Source organism: Oncorhynchus keta, chromosome 27 (genome assembly GCF_023373465.1).
Source record: "Oncorhynchus keta strain PuntledgeMale-10-30-2019 chromosome 27, Oket_V2, whole genome shotgun sequence".
NCBI lineage: Eukaryota > Metazoa > Chordata > Actinopteri > Salmoniformes > Salmonidae > Oncorhynchus > Oncorhynchus keta.
Genome location: NC_068447.1, coordinates 42,967,909 through 42,988,446, shown reverse-complemented (window position 1 = coordinate 42,988,446; position 20,538 = coordinate 42,967,909). Strand labels below are relative to the sequence as shown.

The 20,538-nt window shown below is 44.5% G+C and overlaps 1 protein-coding gene across 2 annotated transcripts in view; it reads left to right on the top strand.

The window, feature by feature from the left end:
* The first annotated feature begins 7,107 nt into the window (after positions 1-7,107).
* l1cama (L1 cell adhesion molecule, paralog a) overlaps positions 7,108-20,538 on the top strand; it is an 87,340-nt gene continuing 73,909 nt past the window's right edge. For both annotated transcript variants that reach the window (XM_052482499.1, XM_052482498.1), the window contains exon 1: positions 7,108-7,284. The gene's annotated coding sequence lies outside the window, so the exon portion shown is untranslated. The remainder of the gene's footprint in view (positions 7,285-20,538) is intronic.

Below are 20,538 nucleotides of genomic sequence, written 5' to 3'. Positions count from 1 at the left end.
TCGCCCATCTCCACAGAGGAACTCTAATCATCTTACCTAGTTGGCCATTAGGCGTTAGTTGGTCACCTCCCAGAGAAGTCAGGCGCAAGTATGGGCTCTTGATAAATCAATATATATCAGATAAACCACCGGCAACAGAACTCCATTTGGTCATACAAACATATTGGTTGCACAAATAGGCTGGGAAATTGAGGACATGAGGCTGAACGAGGTTTAATCATCTTATGTAGTTGGATGTAGGCAGGTGTGATGGTGACAAGACAAAACCAATGGAAAATGAAAAGTGGCGCATGGAGAAGGCGAAAACTGATTTACAACGGTGTCGTTTAATATCCATAAACCACCGGACAACAAAACAATACAATAAATGGGTCAAACAAACACGGTATTTTACCACTCACACTCACTTAGTAGCCTAAGCCACTACAAAAACTATTGAAATTGACATGGGGGGTTTGTTTTGTTTCACTGAATCACCGTCTGTCTGTAGGCTATAGCTCATCTATTACTGATCAGAAACATTTTTGCATGCAATAATGTAGCCTAAATCAAGTGTAAGGCTATGCATTTTGCTTAATCGCCGATAGGCAACTCCAAATGCCTGCAGAGGTTGTGAAATACGAAGGTAAGACCCCCACGCCTGCTCCCTAACAAAGCAGAGTGAGGGTAGGAAAGAGATGAAACGTGGATTTAAAAAAAAACATGGGCCTGAGCTCTGTTTCAAAATATAACTTTATTTAAAATGACAACTGTTCAACACATTCCCATGACACAAGTTGTGTGGGGAAAATATTTTGTTTTATTATATTCTGTAATATTCCATTGTATTCCTACTAGCCAATAGAATATATATGTGTGTTGTCTGATATTGGGTAGGTGTCGTCTGTTTAAATCAATAACAAACTATTGACTTCATTTGGATGGCGCAGCCATGGCTGCACAGACCATAACATAGGCCTAACTAAACTCAAAATGTGTTATTCTATTCTTTTGAAATGACATTTTATTGGTCTCTAATGTTTCTTAGGACCTGCCCAAACGAATTAATAATGTTTTTATATTTTTTATAATGGAGTATATTTTCAATGGATGTATTAAAATAGACGCCCACACCACTACTACCACGAGCCTGTTTGTAAAGGTGGCGTTATAAACATTTTTGTTGCAGTCAAAATACCGTAAATCCTATGTGAAAGCAGTATAACACGCACACACTGTCTTTCTCTCTCAACTCCCTCTCTCACCCCCCCTCTCTTCTTTTCTACCTCATGGCACTCTTACACTCTTTCTATTTTTCTCTGGCCGGAATCCTAACTTGATGAACTGCTTTTCATACAAATCTCTGATTGATCTCAGTGCATGATCGACGGAAGGCACGAGTTAAGCATCAACACCTGAAGTTAGAATTGAGTTAAGTACAAACATCTAAAGTTGCGATTTAGGCTAGTCTTGCTGTCTCTCTAAAACCACACACACACACTCCCTCCCTCCCTCCATCACACTTTCCATAATACTCTCTCCCTCTACTCCTTTTCTCCATCACTTTGTCGATCAAACTTCCTGTCTGTCTCTTACTGTCTCTTCCTGTCTCTCAATGCCCACGTATCCTTTCTGTTTTAGTCAATACCTTTGTTGGTCTCATTTGCTCTTTATGCTGATGGAATTCTCTTTCTCTCTCTCTCCTTATTCTGCTGACAGCGTCCCATTTTCGTGCAACCCTCGACTGTAAGTTGTTCATTCATGCTTCCCCACTCCCTCTTTCCCTCTCTCCCCTCCCTCTCCCCCTCCCTCCTCCCTCTCTCCCTCTCTCCCCCTCTCCCCCTCTCCCCTCTCTCCCCCTCTCCTTCTCTCCCTCTCTCCCCTCTCCTTCTCTCCCTCTTTCTTTCTCTCCTGGTCTCCTTCTCTCCCTCTCTCCTTCTCTCCCTCTCTCCCTCTCTCCTTCTCTCCCGCTCTCCCGCTCTCCCGCTCTCCCGCTCTCCCTCTTTCCTTCTCTCCCTCTCTCCTTCTCTCCCTCTCTCCTTCTCTCCCTCTCTCCCTACGTTCCTCCCTTCTCATCTTTCCTTCATCAACATTTCCCTTCTTCTGCTAGCTGACTCATCCTTACTCTCCAGGAGGAAGAGAGACGGAGGGTAAGAAAGAGAGTAGGAAAGAAGAGGTGTAAATGAGGTCAGGTGAAGATAATCAGATAAATGGATTAAAACAGAAGAAAAGTAGCTCACCATAAGATGAGATGAGAGGCATTGTGTGACAGCCAGGTGGAATAACAGGCGCTATGTACACTGAACACAAATATTAACACCACATGCAACAATTTCAAAGGTTTTACTGGGTTACAATTCATATAAGGAAATCAGTCAATTGAAATAAATTCATTAGGTCCTAATCTAAGGATTTCACATGACTGGGAATACAAATGTGCTTCTGTTGGTCACAGATACCTTAAAAAAAAGGTAGGGCGTGGATCAGAAAACCAGTCAGTATCTGGTGTGACCATTTGCCTCATGCAGTGCAACACATCTCCTTCGCATAAAGTTGATCAGGCTGTTGATGGTGGCCTGTGGAATGTTGTCCTACTCATCTTCAAATGGCTGTGCGAAGTTGCTGGATATCAGCGGAAACTGGAACGTGCTATCGTACATGTCGATCCAGAGCTTCCCAAACATGCTCAATGGGGGACATGAGTATGTAGGTCACGGAAGAACTGGGACATTTTCAGCTTCCAGGAATTACCTACGGATCCTTGCAACATGGGACCGTGCATTATCATGCTGAAATATGAGGTGATTGCTGTGGATGAATGGCACGACAGTGGGCCTCAGGATCTCGTCACAGTATTGCTGTGCATTCAAATGGCCATTGATAAAATGCAATTGTAATCATTGTCCGTAGCTTGTCTGCACATACCATTTTTTTGTTTTACCTTTATTTTACTAGGCAAGTCAGTTAAGAACAATACCATAACGCCACCACCACCATGTGGCACTCTGTTCACAACGTTAACATCAGCAAACCGCTTGAACCACAACGCCATACACGCTGTCTGCCATCTACAGGTACAGTTGAAACCGGCATTCACCCTTGAAGAGCAGACTTCTCCAGCGTGTCAGTGGCCATTGAAGATGAGCATTTGCCTACTGAAGTCGGTTACGACTCCGAACTGCAGTCAGGTCAAGACCCTGGTGTGGATAATGAGCACATAGATGAGACGGTTCCTGACAGTTTGAGCAGGAATCCTTCGGTTGTTCAAACCCACAGTTGCAGTGGCTGGTCTCAGACAATCCTGCAGGTGAAGAAACCGGATTTGAAGGTCCTGGGCTGGTATTGTTACGCGTGGTTGTCACGCCCTGACGGTAGATTGCTTTGACGGTTTCTATTTTTAGTTTGCTCAGAGTGTGATGTGGGTGGGTATTCAGGGTCAGGGTGTGTTGTAGGTCTAGGTTTTCTTTTTCTATGTTTGGTCTGGTATTGTTCTCAATCAGAGGCAGCTGTCTATCGTTGGTCCTCCTCTCCTTCCACCAACGAAAATCGTTACAGTGGTCTTTCTGTTGTGAGGCAAATACTCTAAAACGACATTGCAGGTGGCTTATGGTAGAGAATTGAGCATTAAATTATCTGGCAACAGCTCTGGTGGACATTCCAGCAGTCAGCACGCCAATTGCACGTTCCCTCAAAACTTGAGACATCTGTGGCATTTTGTTGTGTGACAAAACTGCACATTTTAGTGGCCTTTTATTTTCCCCCAGCACAAGGTGCACATGTGTAATGATCATGCTGTTTAATCAGCCACTTGATATGCCACACCTGTCAGGATGATGGATTATCTTGGCAAAGGAGAAATGCTCACTAACAGGGATGTAAACAAATTTGTGCACAACATTTGAGAGATACGTTTTTGTGCGTATAGAACATTTCTGGGATCATTTATTTCTGCTCATGAAACATGGGATCAACATTTTACAATATTTTTGTTCAGTGTAGATAAGAACTTGTGAAAGTAGGCTACAGCTTGATAAAAGGCAAAGTAAAAATCTGATAACGAAAAGGTATTACTCTTGGTGTTTTCTCGATTAGCTTTCTCCCTCTATCGGTCGAGTTGTGCTGGAAATGGACCTCAAAGGGTCTTTCCTGATTAAATCTAGAGCCATACATCCAGTAGGAAGAAGAGAAGTATTCTGTTTATCAGTGAAATGAGCAGAGTGACATTATCCATATTGATCTGTGTGAGCTAGACTTCCTACACGCTGTGGAATGATTCTCCTGACCCACTCTGAATGAACCGCTGAGCTGCCTCTCTAAACATTACCAACGTTCCATTATTACATATTTGTGTATTTTCACAACAGGGTCTTAACAGAGAATGTTCAAATTAAACGTCTGTGTAAATGAACTGTACAAAAAAAACCTCTTATCTCAACTCTCGCTGCTGACTGAAGTTTCACATTTGTGCCAACAAATAGTGCTAGGTCATTTCCCTCAATATCCTTAGTGCCTAATCTATCACAAACTTCATTCCACCCCTGCTCTGCAGCTAGCTATCTGCCAGGGTTTTAGAAATAAAAAACAGAAACCATTTTGACAGATAATGCATTTTGTATACTGTAATTCTACAAAGGTTTTCAGCCTTAGCCCTTGTCCCATCCTCATGTCTTGCCTCAGGCCTACTGTGTTTCCAGGCTTTCATAAGCCCAGCCTCCCCTCAGATCTCTAAATATGGCTGTGTAACCTCTGGGGTTCTGTCGTACATGATCTGTGTTCTCACTGTAATCAATCACCTCTGCCATGCTCCTCCACTGTGTGTCCGTTGTCTTCTTCCTCCTTTGTCTGCCACTTCCTATGGGACTGGGTATATTGGCAGATGGGAAGCCTGGCACTCAGACTGGACTGGCATCAGTGCCCCAGTGGAATAACGTGGAGCTCAATGGGACTGGACAATATCGTCATCCTCAAATCTCTGTGTGGTTATGTGAATATTGCACGCTGATGGCATTATCTCTTTCCGTCTCTGTCTCTGTCACTCAGTCTCTCTCTTGCTCTCGGTCTCCACCGCTCTCTTCACAGTTCTCAGGACCAATATGAAGGAGAGGAGTAGACAGTGCTTCAGAGAAAGTTCAGGTTGCAGACACAATTCACAAGACCATCAGAAAAGATAAGTGTGAGGATCAGTGAAAGCCAGTTTGTTCTACCCAGTCCTGATCAGCCCAGACTCCAGATCACAGCAAGTATCAAGAGTCAGACTCTTTAAGTCCCCCGGTGTTGTATCACTGGTATCTCCTGACGGCTGCAGAAAGAAACTATAGAAATGTGTCTTTGCCCACTTAGATAAACTTAGATTTTGGTCACAAAGACCCTTATCAGAGAATACAGCCAACTCGCTCTCTCCCTTCACAGTTTTTAGGATCAGTTATGTACAGTCGTACCAGACCACCGTAAGACATTGAGTACCATATTCCCCCGGGGTTGTATTACTGTTATCACCCCTCTGCCTGTCTGTTATCATGTCACGACACAGATAGGCTTCCTGAGCCACTTCCTCATTATCCCACAATCAGCAGTTCTCAGAGTTATTATCCCCCAATCAACATTCTGTTCTTAGGCCGTCAAAATAAGAATTTGTTCTTAACTGACTTGCCTAGTTAAATAAAGGTAATAAATAAATAAATGATAATAAATAATAAAATAAATTAAACATGGCATTTCCCAGCTCCGCCCCTCAGCCACACCTCCTAGTCACAGATCACAGACAACACATTTTTCTCCACATAGAATTACGTTTCATAACACAACAACGTTGTCCGACACTGACTCTGTTTCCTTTTGATCGCTTTATCAACTGAAAACCCAATAGATAGTGTGCAGTAGGTGTCTCAGAATCCGTTAATTCTAAGGGAAACATGGGCTTGGTTGACTATGGTAGACGTTACCTGCATAGGGCTATTAGACAGAGCATGGTGAAGAAGAGAGACGGAGAGGGGTCTTTCCTGATTACATCTAGAGCCATACGTCCAGTAGGAAGAAGAGAGTACTCTGTTTATCAGTGAAATGAGCAGAGATAAGAGAGACATTATCCATATTGATCTGTCTGAGCTAGACTTCCTACACGCTGTAGAATGATTCTCCTGAACCAGGAGTTTGCAATAGATGCCTTTTTAGCAGCGACAGAAGCCAGAATCCATTAGACGTTATTAATATCAAGGGTCATTTGGCTGTTCCTTTAAAGCACATGTATAGGGCTATTAGACAGAGCATGGTGAGGAAACGAGACAGAGAGAGAGAGAGAGACGCAGGTTGCGTCCAAAATGGCACACTATTCCCTATGTAGTGCACTACTTTTGACCAGGGCCATATGGGTGTGTCCGTCTGCAATTAGAGAGCCTACAGGCACAGTATGCGTCTCAAATGGTACCCTATTCCGTAATGGCTATGGCCAAAAGTAGGGCACTATGTAGGAAATAGTGTACCATTTTGGACATGAGCAGGGAATGAGATGTAGAGCAGAGTGGGTAGGGCCATAGGCTATACCACTATGCTAATAAGTGTATTGTTATGCCTGCTAGAGCTGATCTGCATGGCTGCATATAGGAAAAGGAGAGAGAGCTGCTATCTGGCAGCAGAGCAGATTGGCTTGCTGCTGGAACCTGGCAAGACTAATCCAGCTGGAAAGACTGCATGCATACGGCCAGCAGCGGAGAAGAGAAAGGAGGAGAGGATGGATGTAGGGAGGAGGAGGGGTGCACAGAGGGAATGGAGAGAGGGGAGGGAGGAGGATGGGTGCACAGAGGGAATGGAGAGAGGGGAGGGAGGAGGAGGGGTGCACAGAGGGAATGGAGAGAGGGGAGGGAGGAGGAGGGGTGCACGGAGGGAATGGAGAGAGGGGAGGGAGGAGGAGGGGTGCACGGAGGGAATGGAGAGAGGGAGGGAGGGAATGATGGGGGGGGAAGAAGACAATAAAGGAATGGTCAGAATCGAACAAGAGTGAGCGAATAGAGCGAGGCAGGAGAAGAAGAGGGAGGGATGAGGGGAGAGGCAGAGGAGAAGAAGGGTGATGTCACCTCACCTCTAGCAGGCAGCCAATGAGAGCGAGGGAGGCAGAGAGAGCGGCTGAGAGAGAGGGAGAGAGGGTGTGTTTTTGAATCACTGCAGCATCAGAACAGCGAGAGGAGAGGGCACAATCAATTTGATAGAGAAGAAGAAAAGGAAGAACTAGGAAGAAAAAAGGGAGGACAAGGAGTTGCCAGAGGAAAAGAAGGATCAACACCCCCGAGGCCGTCGTTTAAACCTGTGGAGGTAAGAGAAGAACACAGCCGTTTAAAAAGACAAGATGAGAGCGGGGTTAATTAGAACGCTGGCTGGGTGGAGGAGAGGTGGCCGGATGATGTCTTCATCACACCTGGCTCACATCTGCAATTACAATCCCACATTTTACAAGATGGTAGTCTTACTAGCCTGTCTGAAGCGGCTGAGGTGGAGAGATGAATTTGAGTCACATTTCTAGAAGAGTCATGTCATGTGTCGCTGTGACTATATTAGTAGTGTCTGGAGGGCAATATTAGTGGTGATGTCATTGGATAAAACGATCAAACTATTGTTAAAATGAGCAAATGTGCTTCTCATAATTTCTCTCGATGTTGTAGGTTTTGTACCGAAGCATCTGCTTTTTATGGTTGACTTTTAATGAATTCGAAATGAAAGTGCATTGAAGAAGACATCTCGTTGAATAGTTTGAATGGATATTAATAGGGAAAGAGTATTATTGCATGTCATTAGTACATTTGGCTGGGTACACACTCAGATAGCATGTAGCATGCAACAGGGTCTGGCTCAGCTATTACAATTCAATGCAGTGTTGTTGTGGAGCCTCGTTGAAGGAAATCATAGTATCGTCTGATGCTTCGATAATCTGCGTAAATATACATTTGATTTGACATCTGGAGGATTGTGTGATACGATACAAATTCAAAATAAGTGATTGCACGTTGTCTTTTTTGTTTAACATTGAACATGAGTGTGGGTTATTTTGCTCACTTAGCAATTTTCAAAAATATGTAACGTAAACATTTGATTTCTTCAACATTCTATGTATCAGTATTTGCTATGTGAGGAATTTGAGCAGTTAATTTCACTTGTGTCCTGCACTTTTGACAGTGCATACCTCTACACATTTGTTCTAATTAATTAGTATTTTTAGCAACAAAAACAAATCTGTTTTTGACATAGATCTTTCTCTACCTTGCTACTTTGGCCATATTTTCCCACTATCCCCCGCTGTTGTCCTCCCCTCCCCCAGCCTCTCCTATATCTCACTGGTTTGATGTTGTTTAAGCATGGCTGTGATTGCGTTGTTCTGTAATGGTATTTTCACTCGTCTGGTTGCATGCTGGTCCCAGATCTGTGTGTGTTCCTATGGGAGTTGGCTATGCAGCACTAACACATCTGGGACCAGTCTAGTTCATGGCATGACAATGACCATACGAGTTGGTATTCAGAACAAATAGATCTGGGACCAGGCTCGTGGTCGGGAGGATAGAGGTCTAATCTGTGGCAGGTAGCTCTCCTGATCTAGGATCCGTTTTGCACTTCCATAAATAATATCATATGGACAGGAAGGACCTGATCGATCAGCACGCCTGCTTTGTGAATACAGGTTCTCCTGTCCTGGCTGTTCTACTGCAGAGACTCTCTCTCTCTCTCTCTCTCTCTCTCTCTCTCTCTCTCTCTCTCTCTCTCTCTCTCTCTCTCTCTCTCTCTCTCTCTCTCTCTCTCCTCTCCCTCACTCTCTTTCTCTGGGAATAGGATGTTATCTGGGTTGGTGCTCCTCTGGGGAGCCCCTGTATCCTTCCCTTTTGCTACCTTAAACGAACTACAGTACTGTCTGATGGGACAGAGAGAGAGGGAGGGGAAGGAGAGAAGAGAGAAAGAGAGAGACATTGGAATGGAAAATATGGGTGTGGCAGTCGGGCATCTCTCCCAATACAACAGACTGTACAGGTGTGCCCGTGAACGGATGCAAACATCTGGCGATGTGCCAAACATGGCAACCAGCTCTCACATCTCCATTAGGCAGATGAGAGGCCATAGAACACATAACAGGCAGTCTATACTAAATGCTGTGTCTTCTTTAGTCTCCTGGGTGTGAGCGCTGTCATGTCGTGAGAAAACACTCCCTCTCTCTGCCTTCACTCTCTTCGCCCTCTCTCCACCCCCCTCCCTCTCGCCATGCCTCAATAACCTCCAGCCTGTCCCAGATGAGATGAGGACAGTACTGGGGACACTGCCCGGCGGCTGACAATGACTTGTTACCATTGGGACAGCACACAATATGGATCAAGATATAGGCAGGGAGGTGTGTGTGTCATTGCTTGCGTGTGTGTGTGTGTGTCATTGCTTGCGTGTGTGTGCGTGTGTGTGTGTGTGTGTGTGTATGTATGCACGCGCTCTCTGAGGCGAAATGCCCAGGAGACTGCTCCGTGCTCCTGCAGCTACTGCTTGTATTTTCAAACTGTTTAATGCAATAATCAGTGTATTGCTACTGCCGGCTGTTTGGCAATCCTAGACCGAGCTGCTGTAACAGCCAGAGAGAAACAGAGTTGCTCTTACTTACTTTCTTTCATATAGTAACACAAACACATGCGCATAGCTGTCACACACACACACACACACACACACACACACACACACACACACACACACACACACACACACACACACACACACACACACACACACACACACACACACACACACACACACACACACACACACACACACACACACACACACACACACACACACACACACACACACACACGTATAGTACAGTGTATGATTACCCTGGGTTAGGTATACCAGAGCAGAATGTAATCTCCTTCTCTCTGATGCCAGCCAGCATTTAATTGAGCTGTTCTAACAGAGGGATGGATGGATAGAGTGATTTAAGAGAGGGCAGGGAGAAATGGGGGGGGGGGGGCGAGAGAAAGAGAGAGGTGGTGATGGATGGAGCGAGGGAGGGAGGGATTGTTTGACGAGAGAGAGAAAAGAGAGCGAGAAGGAGGGATCAACAGGAGAGAGAAACAAGGTCACAGGGAGGATTGGCTGTAAAGGTGGCAGCAAGGAAAAAATAGGAAAAAAAGGGATAGAGAGACGAGGGATAGAAAAACAGATGATATGCACAATGACGTACAGATCAATATGTTAGAGAACTAGAGAGGCGAGTCCCGGGGAGCATCGTTTGTTCATGTTATTGTCTTGTTTACATGTATTTCTGTGCACTATTCAGTTTTTTTTGTAATGACAATGGTGTTGGCCATATTCATGATACTGAACCATGCTCTTCTCTTGTTAAACCGGAGAGATGTCATTGTGTTAGGGAAGGTGGGCTGTGTGCTCACAATCTGCCAAGCAGGAGAGCTCACTGGGGAGAGCAGTGTTATTTATCCTAGCTATTGAAGTGCAGTGTTGTGCAGCGTTAGTGTTATCCTAGCTAATTTAGATTCTCCACACTGGTGTTTTTACGCTAGCTAAATGCTCTACAGTTTTACCCTCGCTAGATGCTCCAAAGCCACCTGTTATTTTGCCTCAGGCCCTACTGCCAGTCACTGCAGCCACCCAAATACACGACTACACACATCAGCTGCCCCAAATACACGGCTACACACATCAGCTGGCCCAAATACACAACTACACACATCAGCTGGCTCAAATACACAACTACACACATCAGCTGGCCCAAATACACGACACACACATCAGCTGGCCCAAATACACGACTACACACATCAGCTGTCAAAATACATATCAGCTGGCCCAAATACACGGCTACACACACCAGCTGCCCCAAATACACAACTACACACACCAGCTGCCCCAATACGCACGACTACACACATCAGCTGCCCCAATACGCACGACTACACACATCAGCTGTCAAATACATATCAGCTGGCCCAAATACACGGCTACACACATCAGCTGGCCCAAATACACGGCTACACACACCAGCTGCCCCAAATACACAACTACACACATCAGCTGCCCCAATACACACAACTACACACATCAGCTGCCCCAATACACACGACTACACACATCAGCTGCCCCAATACACACGACTACACACACCAGCTGCCCCAATACACACGACTACACACATCAGCTGCCCCAATACACGACTACACACATCAGCTGCCCCAATACACAGCTACACACATCAGCTGCCCCAATACACACGACTACACACATCAGCTGCCCCAATACACACGACTACACACATCAGCTGCCCCAATACACGACTACACACATCAGCTGCCCCAATACACGACTACACACATCAGCTGCCCCAATACACAACTACACACATCAACTGGCCCAATACACAACTACACAAATCAACTGGCCCAAATACACAACTACACAAATCAACTGGCCCAAATACACAACAACAGAAATCAACTGGCCCAAATACACGACTACACAAATCAACTGGCCCAAATACACGACTACACACACCAGCTGTCCAAATACACGACTACACACATCAGCTGCCCCAATACACAACTACACAAATCAACTGGCCCAAATACACGACTACACACACCAGCTGTCCAAATACACGACTACACACACCAGCTGTCCAAATACACGACTACACACACCAGCTGTCCAAATACACAACTACACACACCAGCTGTCCAAATACACAACTACACACACCAGCTGTCCAAATACACGACTACACACACCAGCTGTCCAAATACACGACTACACACACCAGCTGTCCAAATACACGACTACACACACCAGCTGTCCAAATACACAACTACACACACCAGCTGTCCAAATACACGACTACACCCGTCAACTCCACCTGCCTTGAATGACGGGTCGCCACTGCTCAAAGTCTTTACCTGGTATTTTCCAAGGGAATACAATATTAAAGATGCAACACGGGTTAAGAGATGGAAAGTGATCAAGGTAAGGTGTAAATAAAGGCTGCATCCCAAATGCTACCCTATTCCTATTTAGTGCAACACACTAAACACACTACAACACACTTTTGACCAGTGTCCATGAGGAAAAGTGGGCCATTTGTGACGAAGCCATTTCTGTTTCATATTTTAGCTTCTCTGTTAATTGTACAGCTTTTTTCTTAGTCTTTTAGTGTATTCCCCACTGGAAATACAGGTGTAAACTATGCACAGACAGGTTCACTTTTAGTGACTCTGGTCCTCTGTGTTTGTCGTTTTAGCACACTGCTGAGCTAAAGAGAGGCTGCCGTAAGGGTTGATGGTTGACGTGATGGTTTCTCCCTGGTTGCCCTGCGGTGTGTGTGTCTGTGTGATGAATGAAGCCTGTTTGATTTAGATTCTGCAGATGGAGCAAGACTAACTGACATGGTGTGTGTCAAGTGGGGGATCAGGCAGATGTGTCGGGGTGGAGTCTAGAATATGTTACTATGATTTAAAGAGTGAAGGGTCAGACAAGGAGTGATTGAAAGGCAGGGGACATGATTATGAAACCTACTGGGAGGGAAGGGGAAGGTGGAAGGGAGAGAAGAGGAGAAGGAAGGGAAAAGGGCGCCTGAATCTATAGAGAGAGAAGTGGGGCATTTTATAATGAAATAGGATAGCACACGATAGATACTTTATTGAGAAATGTGAAAAATAATGCATGAATATATAATAAAGGACAAAAAAGGTGGTTTTAAGAAGGGGAGAGATCTGGGGCTGTTGTCAACATCAGTTCAGTTTCCAGTGATGAAACAAGACAGTGTAGATTGTAGGTCTGTGTTTAGACCAGTACTCTATGAAGCACTACTACTTCGACTACTACTACTGTCACTACTACCTCTACTACTACGACTACTACTACTGTCACTACTACCTCTACTACAACCACTACTACTACTACGGTCACTACTACCTCTACTACTACGACTACTACTACTGTCACTACTACCTCTACTACAACCACTACTACTACTGTCACTACTACCTCTACTACTACTGTCATTACTGCCTCTCCTACTGTCACTACTACCTCTACTACAACCACTACTACTGTCACTACTACCTCTACTACAACCACTACTACTGTCACTACTACCTCTACTACAACCACTACTACTGTCACTACTACCTCTACTACAACCACTACTACTACTGTCACTACTACCTCTACTACTACTGTCATTACTGCCTCTACTACTGTCACTACTACCTCTACTACAACCACTACTACTGTCACTACTACCTCTACTACAACCACTACTACTACGGTCACTACTACCTCTACTACTACAACTACTACTACTGTCACTACTACCTCTACTACAACCACTACTACTACTACTGTCACTACTACCTCTACTACTACTGCCATTACTGCCTCTACCACTGTCACTACTACCTCTACTACAACCACTACTACTGTCACTACTACCTCTACTACTACGACTACTACTACTGTCACTACTACCTCTACTACAACCACTACTACTACTACGGTCACTACTACCTCTACTACTACTGTCATTACTGCCTCTACTACTGTCACTACTGCCTCTACCACTGTCACTACTGCCTCTACCACTACCACTACTGCCTCTACCACTACTGCCTCTACCACTACTGCCTCTACTACTACCACTACTGCCTCTACTACTACCACTACTACCACTACTACCTCTACTACTACCACTACTTCCTCTACTACTACCACTACTGCCTCTACTACTACCACTACCACTACCACTACCACTACTACTGTCACTTTTACCACTACTACTGTCACTACTGCCTCTACTACTACCACTACCTTCTCTACTACTACCACTACTGCCTCTATTACTACCACTACTGCCTCTATTACTACCACTACTGCCTCTATTACTACCACTACTGCCTCTATTACTACCACTACTGCCTCTATTACTACCACTACTGCCTTTACCACTACCGCCTCTACTACTACCACTACTGCCTCTACTACTACTGCCTCTACTACTACCACTACTGCCTCTACTACTACCACCACTACTGCCTCTACTACTACCACTACTACTGTCACTTTTACCTCTACTACTACCACTACTGCCTCTACTGCTACTGCCTCTACTACTACCAGTACTGCCTCTACTGCTACTGCCTCTACTACTACCAGTACTGCCTCTACCACTACTGCCACTAATACTACTACCATTACTACTGCCACTAATACCTCTACTATTACTACCACTACTGCCTCTACTACTACTACTACCACTACTGCCACTACTACTACTACTTCCACTACTACTACTACCACTACTGCCACTACTACTACCACTACCACTGTCTCTACCACTACCACTACTGCCTCTACTACTACCACTACTACCTCTACTACCACTACTGCCTCCACTACTGCCTGTACTACTACCACTACCTCCTCTACTACTACCACGACTGCCTCTATTACTACCACTACTACTGTCACTTTTACCTCTACTACTACCACTACTGCCTCTACTACTACCACTACTGCCTCTACTACTACCACTACCTTCTCTACTACTACCACGACTGCCTCTATTACTACCACTACTACTGTCACTTTTACCTCTACTACTACCACTACTGCCTCTACTACTACCACTACCTTCTCTACTACTACCACGACTGCCTCTATTACTACCACTACTGCCTCTATTACTACCACTACTGTCACCGCCTCTACTACTACCACCTCTACTACTACCACTACTGCCTCTACTACTACCACTACTACTGTCACCTCTACTACTACCACTACTGCTACTGCCTCTACTACTACCACTACTACTGTCACTTTTACCTCTACTACTACCACTACTGCTACTGCCTCTATTACTACCACTACTGTCTCTACTACTACTGCCTCTACTACTACCACTACTACTGCCTCTACTACTACCACACTGCTACTGCCTCTACTACTACCACTACCTTCTCTACTACTACCACGACTGCCTCTATTACTACCACTACTACTGTCACTTTTACCTCTACTACTACCACTACTGCCTCTACTACTACCACTACCTTCTCTACTACTACCACGACTGCCTCTATTACTACCACTACTACTGTCACTTTTACCTCTACTACTACCACTACTGCCTCTACTACTACCACTACCTTCTCTACTACTACCACGACTGCCTCTATTACTACCACTACTGCCTCTATTACTACCACTACTGCCTCTATTACTACCACTACTGCCTCTATTACTACCGCCTCTACTACTACCGCCTCTACTACTACCACTACTGCCTCTACTACTACCACTACTGTCTCTACTACTACTGCCTCTACTACTACCACTACTACTGTCACTTTTACCTCTACTACTACCACTACTGCCTCTACTGCCTCTACTACTACCACTACTGCTACTGCCTCTACTACTACCAGTACTGCCTCTACCACTACTGCCACTACTACTACCACTACTGCCACTACTACCACTACTACTACTACTACCACTACTGCCTCTACTACTACTACTACCACCACTACTACTACTACCACTACTGCCACTACTACTACTACCACTACTACTACTACTACTACTACTACTACTACCACTACTGCTACCACTACTGCCTCTACTACTACTACCACTACTGCCTCTACTACTACTACCACTACTGCCTCTACTACTACCACTACTGCCTCTACTACTACTACTACCACCACTACTGCCTCTACTACTACCACTACTGCCTCTACTACTATCACTACTGCCTCTACTACTACCACTACTGCCTCTACTACTACCACTACTGCCTCTACTACTACCACTACCGCCTCTACTACTACCACTACCGCCTCTACTACTACCACTACTGCCTCTACTACTACTACCACTACTGCCTCTACTACTACCACTACTGCCTCTACTACTACCACTACTGCCTCTACTACTACCACTACTGCCTCTACTACTACCACTACTGCCTCTACTACTACCACTACTGCCTCTACTACTACCACTACCGCCTCTACTACTACCACTACTGCCTCTACTACTACCACTACTGCCTCTACTACTACCACTACTGCCTCTACTACTACCACTACTGCCTCTACTACTACCACTACTGCCTCTACTACTACCACTACCGCCTCTACTACTACCACTACTGCCTCTACTACTACCACTACTGCCTCTACTACTACCACTACTGCCTCTACTACTACCACTACTGCCTCTACTACTACCACTACTGCCTCTACTACTACCACTACCGCCTCTACTACTACTACTACCACTACTGCCTCTACTACTACTACCACTACTTTCTCTGTTATTACTACTACCACTACTGCCTCTTCTACTACTACTACCACTACTGCCTCTACTACTACTACCACTACTTTCTCTGTTATTACTACTGCCACTAGTACTACTGCCACTACTACCTCTACTACCACTACTACCACTACTACTACCTCTATCACCTCTACCACTACTACCACTACTACCTCTACTACTACCACTACTACAACACCACCACCACCAAACGCCAGTCATCACTTACCAACCCTGTTCTCTATCCTTACACATCTAGAGGAGACCTGACAAATTTGGAATCCATTCCCCTCTTTTACTGGATTTTCTCACCTCCCTCCTTCCATCTCTTTCTCCCTTCGTTTCTGCGCCAAGTGTGGTTTCACATGTCATGTCTGTATTCATGCATAGTCGGGTAGCAACCAAACCAAAGCCTTCCACTCCAGGCCTTAATCAGAATAATGTCTACTTGAGATTATTATTGGACATTACAGAAACGCTGACACAAAGGCCAATAAAATGAACCCAATTATACAATTGAACCGTAGGTTAGGTCCCAAATGGCACCCTATTCCCTGTTTAGTGCACTACTTTTGACCAGGGTCCATAGGGTAGGACCTTGCTCAAAGGTAGTGCACTAAATTGGGAATAGGGTGCCATCTGGAAAACTGATTTTAGAGATAGGGTTCAAGATTAACACTGCTGGCAAATATGGAGATTTTATGTAATTCATTTGAGTGGATTACTTTATTAAATCTCTGTCAGTGGCATCCCTTTCGCTTGCATGTGTCTGTGGGTGTGTGTGTGTGTGTGTGTGTGTGTGTGTGTGTGTGTGTGTGTGTGTGTGTGTGTGTGTGTGTGTGTGTGTGTGTGTGTGTGTGTGTGTGTGCGAAAGAGGGTAACAACCCTTGAAAAACACAGGAAATAGACCTGTTTAACCATTCAACAGGAACCTCATCAAGCGTTATGACTACTACATTGAAGTCATAAGAGAAAATAATGCCTAGTATGCCTTACTTCAAACAATCAAGTCATTTACAGAGCACAGTGGGTGTCAATGAGAGAGCCTCGTGTTCGATTGAAGCCGGGAAATGCACAAATCCTGTATTTATTCTACCAAATGATATCGTTAGGTTCTTCTCAGCTACAGACCCAGGCGGGGACAGGGAAAGCACAAACCAGATGTATTCACCAAACTGGATGCGTCAGCTGAATAGCATTGTGATACAGTCACACAGTTCTTTATATACAGCGCATGGAGCAAATGAGGGGCCGGCCGGCTGTCTGGCTCTGTTCTACCTACCGCATTCTGTTATTCTCACTCCGCTCCCCAATTTTGACGGCGAGGACAACGTCCTGACCCAGAGAAATTCTATCCTATTCTGCAGAACACGTTCTAACTCCAGACAGAGATGGCTCCCATCCAAACCCTTCTAGGATCATACTAGAAGTCAGAGTCTCCGTCTGGATTTGTCATTCGCATAAACAGCACCTTCAAAAAGTATTCAATGGCCCTCGACTTGTTCCACATTTTGTTGTGTTACAGGCTGAATTCAAAATGCACCACATTGATGGTTTTCCTGACCCATCTGCACACAATACCCCATAATGACAAAGTCAAAACATGTTTTTAGACATTTTTTGCAAATGTATTGAAAATGTTAAACATTAATGTCTCATCTCATTGTTAGAATCACCTTTTGGCAGTGATTTACAGTCGTGAAGCTTTCTGGGTAAGTCTCTAAGAGCTTTGCACAACTGGATTGTACAATATTAGCACATTCTTTTAAAATATTCTTCAAGCCACGTCGAGTTGGTTATTGATCTAGAGGCGAAAGAAATGCACGCCTGTTTAGGCAAAGGCAATCCGAGGCAATCATTTAATAACCTAATAACCATCGTTTCGACAAAACAAGCTGTCTTAAATCAGGGTAAATTGGTTATTGCTCATTGCTAGACAGACATTTTCATTGTCTTTGCAGAAATCTTCAATCCTATTTCATTCAAATCTGTAACTAGGCCACTCAGGAACATTCAATGTCATCTTGGTAAGCAACTCCAGTGTATAGTTGGCCTTGTGTTTTAGGTTATTTTCTTGCTGAAAGGTTTATTTGTTTCCCGGGGTCTGTTAGAAAGCAGACTGAGCCAGATTTTCCTCTAGGATTTTGCCTAGGCTTAGCTCTATTCCATTTATTTTGAATCTAAAAAAAAACCTCCCCCGTCCTTGACGATGACTAGCATACCCAGAACATGATGCAGCCACCAAAAATGCTTGAAAATATGAAGAGTGGTACTCAGTGATGTGTCGTGTTGGATTTGCCCCAAACTTAACACTTTGTATTCAGGACAAAGTTCACTTCTTTAACACATTTTCTGAAGTTTTGCTTTAGTGCCTTATCGCAAACAGGATGCATGTGTTTTGAATATTTGTATTCTGTACTGGCTTTCCTCTTTTCACTCTGGTGTTTAGGTTAGTATTGTGGAGTAACTACAATGTTGTTGATCCATCCTCAGTTTTCTCCTATCACAGTCATTCAACTCTGTAACTGTTTTTATGTCACCATTGGCCTCATGGTGACATCCCTGAGCAGCTCAAAGGGATATTCAAATGTCTGCTTTTTATTTTTTAGGTTCCCTTCTTTGCAAGGCATTGGAAAACCTCCCTGGTCTTTGTGGTTGAATCTGAAATTCACTGCTCGACTGAGGGATCGTACAGATCATTGTCTGTGTGAGGTACAGAGATGAAACATAATTCCACTTTGACGGTGTGTGTATATGTGTATATATATATATATATATATATAGGCCAGTGACACAATCTCAATTTAATCCGTTTTAAATTCATGTTGAAACACAGCTAAATGTGGAAAAAGTCAAGGCGTGTGGATACTTTCTGAAGGCACTGTACACACACACACACACACACACACACACACACACACACACACACACACACACACACACACACACACACACACACACACACACACACACACACACACACACACACACACACACACACACACACACACACACACACACACGCACACAAGCTCAAACCAACCCATAACAAGATTAGAATTGGAGTCTCCTCATAAACATAGAGATCCTGTCGCCTTAGAAAAGGAAATGGTTTCAGAACAAAAAAAAGAGGAAAACAAGAAACAGACAGAATGTGTAACGGAGAGAGAGAACCACAGAGATAAGAGAGGAGATTGGCAGAAGAGAAGTGGAGAAAGATAAAACGAGGGGACTGTCTTCCCCCGTCTGCCCTTCTCTCTGTCTTTCTGAGACCCTGACCCTTCATCCCTCTCTCTCTCTGGCTCTGTCACTCCGAGAAAAGTATGTCTTTGTCTGTGAGTCATCGTAAGAATTCCCCTCTTCCTCCCATCCCTTTCATCACATGCCACTCCAATCAAAGAGGCTTTATGGGCACATCTCTGACTAAAATTAGCCTAAATCGCCCCTCTGTCCTGGACAGTCTGCACTGTGGGTGGATGACGAGGTCTGTTAACTGTAGAGGAAGTGGAAGTGTGTGTCTGTGTTTGTGCATGCGTGTGTAAGCGTGCGAGAGAGAGAGTGTGTGTGTGTCACATCGTCAAAGTAAAGAAGTTTTAGAAGTGTGTGTGTGTGTGTGTGGGTCTCATGACTACATTACATGCCAGCACGTAATAAATGACTTCCGTCTTATTGGTATTTACACAACTCCTCAATCCTTCACTGTGTCTGTCTGACGCCTACACATCTTGTACTCTATACAAGTGTACTGTACTATGCATAATACTGACCAGAATATATTACTACTGCTGCTGGCAGGCAGAGACGAAGGACGTCCCTATTGTCATGTCGATGATTCAAGTGACACGAAGAAGGGAAGCATTTTCTGACTTCTGCTGATGTAAAATAGGGCTTTATCAATAAATGTGTTTGATTGTACAGTAGTGGGTTGTGAACGTTTCAGTGGCAGAGCTGTTCTAGGATCAGGTACCCCCTCGTATTCACTATAATGTAAAAGACTAAACTGATCCCAGATCTGTGGGTTGTGCTGAGGCTCTGAGAGACAAGCTAGGGGACTTGGCTGTCTGGAGCTCACTGGGAGATTGGAAGAGTGTAATGTATGGAACATGACTGCTTGGCGTTGAATGACTGACCTACGAAATGACTGGCACAAATGATTCTCGTTCAAAGAATCATTGAATGACTGACCTACGAAATGACTGGCACAAATGA